General features: G+C 33.9%; 1 pseudogene; it reads left to right on the plus strand.

Moving 5' to 3' along the window:
• The first annotated feature begins 2790 nt into the window (after positions 1-2790).
• LOC143400815 (cilia- and flagella-associated protein 97 pseudogene) lies at positions 2791-4412 on the plus strand (annotated as a pseudogene).
• Positions 4413-6807: the final 2395 nt, after the last annotated feature.

Raw genomic sequence — 6807 nt, forward strand, 5'->3', positions numbered from 1 at the left:
AATTGATTAATTTATAGGAGATATTGTGAGATGGAAACAATATTCTGAAAATATATTTTTGGAATATAAAGGATTTAAAAATTTCTTTCTTACATTCCTAATTTTTTTCTTTTTGGTTCTAGAGATTAAACCCTGGGGTGCTTAATCTCTGAGTCATATCCACAGCCCATTTTTAAATTTTTTTACTTTCTATTTTGAGACAGGGTCTCACTAGGTTGCTTAGGGTTTTTTTGAATTGCTGAGGATGGATCTGAATTTGTGGTCCTCCTGCCTCAGCCTCCCAAGCAGTTGGGATTATGAGTGTGTGCCATCATGCCAGATTGATTCATGATTTTTATTTTAAAAAATCTAGAGTTGATAATTTTTTTTTGCATGTGTGTGGGACTGGGTGTTGAACCGGCAGCATTCAACCACTGAGCTACATTCCCATCCTTTTGAGTTTTTAAAAAAATTTGAGACAGGTTCTCACTATATTGCTGAGACTGGATGTAAACTTGTTATACTTCTGCCTCAGCCTCTCTGGTAGTTGTAATTACAAATGTGCAACACAGTGCTTGGTCAATTAAAAAGGAGTGTTTAATTAGTTTTTCTAAGCTAAATGACAATGTCTGTCTTTATCTCATCTACTCAAAATCTGTAATTCATTTGCTTCACATTGTTCATTAAAATATCTTTCTGAGAATCCAAGCACACTCACCTTAGCACATCCAGGAATTTCTTTCCTAAACCTGGGGTAATTCTATCAATGTGTCAACTACCATTTGGCAAAAGGTCCAGATCTTCCTAATTCATTCCCTTCCAGTAATATTTGGACAATAGATAGAAAAATAAGGTGTTTCAGTTCTTTTTCTGGCCACTGGAGTCCAAGCTATATATGTCTTTGGAGGACTACAGTTCCTATAAGAAAGTCCCTGAATGCTCTGGGTATTTGGGACCCATTGTAACTGTCTTGGGACTGAAATTTGCAATTCTGTGATCTTTTCCCATGGAGTATTTTTTTTTTGTCAATTTGAGTAAATAATCACACCTACTTAATTGGAATTTCATTTTATTTGTGTCCATTAGACCAAAGCATTGTGGTTTATGCTTTGGATTAAGAAACACCCAATACCAGGATGTTAACTCCTTTGTTCAGTTTGTTCATTGGAAAGTAAATGCATACATAGGGAACTCAAGGCAATGTGGGGCACAACTACAAAGCAGAGGTTGTTTGGCCTTCACATGCTTCCAATTTAGATATTACCATTTACTCAAAGAATCACAGCATGAGAATGAATTGTAAGATCATCATGGCCAACCAACATCGTATCAAAATTTTAGATACATTTTTCCAATTATGTAGTTTGTCATTCTCTGTTTGAATGCTTCAGTTCTAAGACTTTACTATAACTTTCAGACTTCAGATTCTAGGAATTGAAAGGTGAATACATTTTGGAGTTCTTCCTCATATTGAGCCCAATCTTCCATTTTACTATTTCTTATCTTAATATTGGAAGGGGTAGATGTGGTCCTTATTATTTTATTATTATTTTTTTTATCAACATCTAATAATTATACACATTATGGGTACAGTGTGATATTTCAATATATGTATACAGTTTGACCTGATCAAATCAGAGTAATGAACATTTCTATCTCATTTCTTTATCGTTGGAGGCTTCAAGCTCCTCTCTTCTAGTTCTTCATAAAATATATAATAAGTTATATTGTGAAATATAACCTTACTGGGTTGTTCAAACACTAGAACTTATTACCTATATGCAACTGAGTTCTGGGACCTATTGTCCAGCTTTAATTCCTTTGATTTCAGTCTTTATGTGTCCTTAAAAGTGAGGTGAATCTTGTAGGCAGTATATAATTGTTTTCTGCATTATGTAGATCCTTTGTTTCTTTCTTCATCTCTTGCTATCTTTACTTGTGATCTGATAGTTTTCTGTAGTGGAATGCTTTGAATTTTTTCTCTTTTTGTTTTTGCATCAACTGTAGGTATTGGTCTTGTAGTTACCATGAGGCTTCTGTAGAACATCTTACAATTATAAAAGTGTATTTCAAGGTGATAGCATCAACAACTAAACTTTTATATTCCCGTTTTAGGTTTTGAGATCAGAATTACATCATTTAAAAATATGTATTCCTAGGGCTGGGGTTGTGGCTCAGCAGTAGAGCGCTCACCTAGCATGTGTGAGGCTCTGGGTTCCATCCTCAGCATCACATAAAAAATAACTAACTAAAATAAAATATTGTGTCCAACTACAACTAAAAAAATGTATTCCTTTGTTAATAGTTTAGTTTCACACTCTTTATTAGGGACAAAATTCTTGAATACCTTACTGTTATAGCCTTGGAATGTTCTAACTTATGCTATTGAACTTTGTACTTTTCTAATTTTTATGCTATAAGTTAATGACCTTTTGTTCAACTTAAAGAACTTCATTTAGTAATTTCTGTAGGCTGGGCTACTGATGATGAAGTCCCTTCATTTTTTTTTTGTCATGGTAAGGTTTTTATTCCCTCTCATTTTGGAAAAATAACTTTACTAGGCAAAGTATTCTTGTTTGCCATTTTTTTCCTTCAGTACATTGAATGTAAGAGATACTTGGACCCTTGCATGTTATGTTTTTCATCTTTTTCCTAAATCTAAACTTCATGTCTCCAAGTTAACGAATTTTTGTTTTTCCAATTTAATGTTCCAGTTCCTAGATTAAATATACTTGAAAATTCCAGTGAGCGAGTGGGGCCGCCAGCGCCCTGGCACCGCGTGAGAGACTGTAATAGCAGGCGGCTCCCAGATATATTTTTGCCATCATGGATCGATTTGAAGATATATCAGAAGGTGAAGTAGACCATTCTTTCTTTGACAGTGATTTTGAAGAAGCAGCAAAGAAATGTGAAAGTAACTTAGTTGTGGACAAGCAAAATTATGATTCTAAAGAGAGAATAGATAAGAGTACAGGAAATATAAACTTAAAATTTGGAATACAAACAAACAAATGTTATCTTATTGAGAAGGGAAATGAAAGAAAAGCAAAACTTCTTTCAGACGAACATCTTGTAAAGAATGATATTTTGCAAACCAGTTCTTCATTGACCACTTCTTCAGGATCAAAAAAATTGTATGATGCTGCAACAGGTCATAAAATACACTTGCCCATTCCAAGTAGAATTCCAAAAATTGTAAAAGAAGGTGAAGATGATTACTATACTGATGGAGAAGAAAGCAGTGATGATGGGAAAAAACATCATGTAAAGTCCAGGTCAGCTAAAGCATCTAATAACTTCAAAAAAAGCATGAACAAAAAGTATTCCAAAGTTAGTTCCTCTTCCTCTTCTTTGTCTTCCTCATCTTCAAGTTCAGGTACAGACTGTTGAGATGCAGAATCAGATATCTGTAAATCTCATTCGCGTCCATCATCAAGGAAACCTATATCTGGTGTAACCCTCTTATCACCAAAACAGAAATATAAGTCAAGAATAAAATCAGCAGGAACACAACCCTATTCAAGTACTAAGCCAAAAATTGATGACTCCCCAGAGGAATCTGAAGATACTGTGATAGATGTAACTCCTTTATCAACTCCAGACATTAGCCCTATTCAGTCTTTTGAATTGGGTGCATCAAATGACCAAAAATTAAAAGTTAAAAGGCAAGAAAATGTGAGTCAGGAGGTATATGAAGATGTTGAGGTTTTAAAAAATGATTCAAAACATTTGAAAACAGCCAGGAAAGGGAAAGAAAAATGTGGACCTAATCTCACTCCAAATTCACCAGATTCTGATTTAGATCATAGATATAAACAGAAAGTCTTACATGACACAATGGATCTGAATCATCTCTTAAAAGCTTTTCTGCAGTTAGATAAAAAGTTACCTCAAAAACATCACTTTGATCAGCCTTCAGTAGTACCTAGAAAAAACTACTCTTTCACAAGAGAAGAGGTGCGAAAAATTGATCGGGAAAATCAGAGGCTTTTGAAAGAACTGTCAAGGCAGGCTGAGAAGCCGGGAAGCAAAAGTGCAATTCCCAGAAGATCAATTGGTCAACCCCCTAAGTTATACCATAGTGCTCTCAATAGACAGAAGGAACAACAAAGGATTGAAAGAGAAAATTTGGCTTTATTGAAAAGGCTTGAAGCTGTGAAGCCAACAGTTGGTATGAAACGCTCAGAACAGCTGATGGACTATCATCGTAATATGGGTTATCTCAACGCTACACCACCTTCCAGACAAGTGAGATCTGCACTTGGCCAATACAGCCCATTAAGAGGAGCTTCTAGGACATCCAGTGCTACCAGTGGTCTCAGTTATAAGACTGAGCGATCAGCTTTTGACATTTCCAGCAATCCGTTGCTAAGACCTAAGCCCCCTAATGTCCGCACTGCTTGGTTATAAAAACTCTTTTTTACTTTAAACATTGTTCACCCAATTTTTGACATGATTTTGTGTATTACTATAGTTCTTTTTTTTTTATTTATTTATTTTTTAGTTTTTGGCGGGCACAACATCTTTGTTTGTATGTGGTGCTGAGGATCGAACCCGGGCCTCATGCATGCCAGGCGAGCGCGCTACCACTTGAGCCACATCCCCAGCCCTACTATAGTTCTTTGTATGAATATCTGTTATACTTTTTCAGCAATTTATGTTATTTTGTGTTTTCCAGTGCAAAATTGTTGTCAAAAAGAAAATGTAATGTAAAACCAGTGTTTGCCCTAAGTATGTATTATATGAAATGTATACGAATTTAATAGAGAAATGCTAGGGTTACATGTTCAGTATAAAAAGTGATTCAGTTGTCATGCTGATAAAACAGCAGTGATAGTATTGTTGCATGTTGGACCCAAGATGTTCGATATATAGTTCTCATTTTATTTTCATTTCTTGTACACTTTAAGCCACGAGCTTGCCTCTTATTAACTTATTTTTCAATTTGCTTTAGAACTTATATGGCATAAGTCATAACCTGACTGTATAAGAGTTACATGTTGTTATGAAATATCCTAAAATTTGTTTTCATAGATGGAACTGATTTAGATTTGACAAGCAGATTGAGACGCTTGTACTGAGGCAGTCCTTACAATTCACCAGAGGGCCTAGTACTTCTGTATTAAGTGCACTGAGTTTTGTCTTCAAAGTTTGATTAGCCATTCCATAAACCCTCTTACACTGAATATTAGAAAGTTCAACTTAGAAGCTCCTCTTTTATGTTTTAATACATTCAGATAAAGTACTACTAATGATTCTGACAAAGGCAGTGGACATTAGAATTACAGTCTGCTGCCTTGTGACTGACTAGTTTTTTTACAGACCAGGTCATTTGTGTCATGAGCTAAAACAAGTATTTGTTAGATCAGTAAAATAGCACCACCAGTTTGAAGAGCCAAAAGGCAATTCCCAAGGTATGTCAGAAGAGTGTTTTAAGTGATACTGTTAGCATATTGTGCAATGATTTAGTATTATTAAGGGAGAAGATTTAGAATAAGAATGCTTTAGAAATATCAGCTAGTCTTTATAGAATATGAAAAAGAAAACTAAAATGTAAATAAGAAGGATAATAAATTGTACATTTGTTGAGGTTACTGATTTAAGTATTACTAATTTTCTTGTTTGGGTTTGATTTGGCTTATTTGGTTGAATCCCAGAATTATTTTTACCAGTATTAAATTAAAAAGCCTAGAATTGTTAGTTGATAGAATTGTTAGTTGCAGAGAGGGTATAATATAGTTGTCATTTGAAATTAGAGTATTTTTCTGTTAATCTATAAGCTCTTATTTCATACAACAAAGTATGATATTTTATAGTTAACCACTGTTTTTCATTACTGGCCTTTTCAGTATAGCCTAAGAATGTTTAGGAAAGTTTTCATATTAAATAACAAATATTTTTTTTAATATGAATTTTCTTGAGCCACAGTAAGTTTTGTTTTTTTTTACTTTTCAGTGCTCAAGTTCTGTAGCATATATGCTACAATTTTCTTAGTACTTTTAGCAGTAAGGCAAATAATATTTTACTGACCATCAATTTCTTGGCCTTAGTTTATATTCACAGATTTTGTTTAGAATAGGGTATACCTAGTATGGGAACAGTGGGGTTAAAAAATTCATGAGAGTACAACCTGGATATGAGGGGTTTTGCTGCTTTCTTTTGTGTGCAATGTTCTTCAACATTATTCCATGCTTTGTTCAGATGAACAGTTTTTTATACCTGCTATCTATATAAGCTTTAGCTGTACTAAACCAAGGGATTTTTTGTTTGTTTGTTTTTTAACTTATTGTACTTTTACTATTTGTAGAAAAACTTACCTTTAAGGAGACAGAATACTGAATTTAAAACTCAGCATTTGAACATTTGTCCAAAGATGGTATGTGCATGCATGTGTGTGTGTGTATGTGTGTGTGTATACAGTCCTTAAAATTCACAAAATTTCATTGATATTTCATACACACACACACACACACACACACACACACACACACACACACATATATATATATATATATATATATATATATATACACACACACACATATATGTTTACATACACACACACACAAACACATAAACATCCTTTCCTGTTCATAATTGCATTAGACTGAGTTTACTGATATGGACTCTGCTCCCAATTGTCAGGATACAACACATAGTTTCATAGATAAAGCTGTTCTTTGATTTTAGATATTAAATTAATCACTTTAGTTTTTATTCCTTTGAAACAGGAAGTTTAAGTATTACTAATAACAGGGATTTGACTTAAAAGTTGGGAAGAGCAGCAATCTTAAACACAATTTATAATTTTGTTGTCATGGTTGCATA

This window comes from Callospermophilus lateralis, chromosome 6, assembly GCF_048772815.1.
Source record: "Callospermophilus lateralis isolate mCalLat2 chromosome 6, mCalLat2.hap1, whole genome shotgun sequence".
Classification (NCBI taxonomy): Eukaryota; Metazoa; Chordata; class Mammalia; order Rodentia; family Sciuridae; genus Callospermophilus; species Callospermophilus lateralis.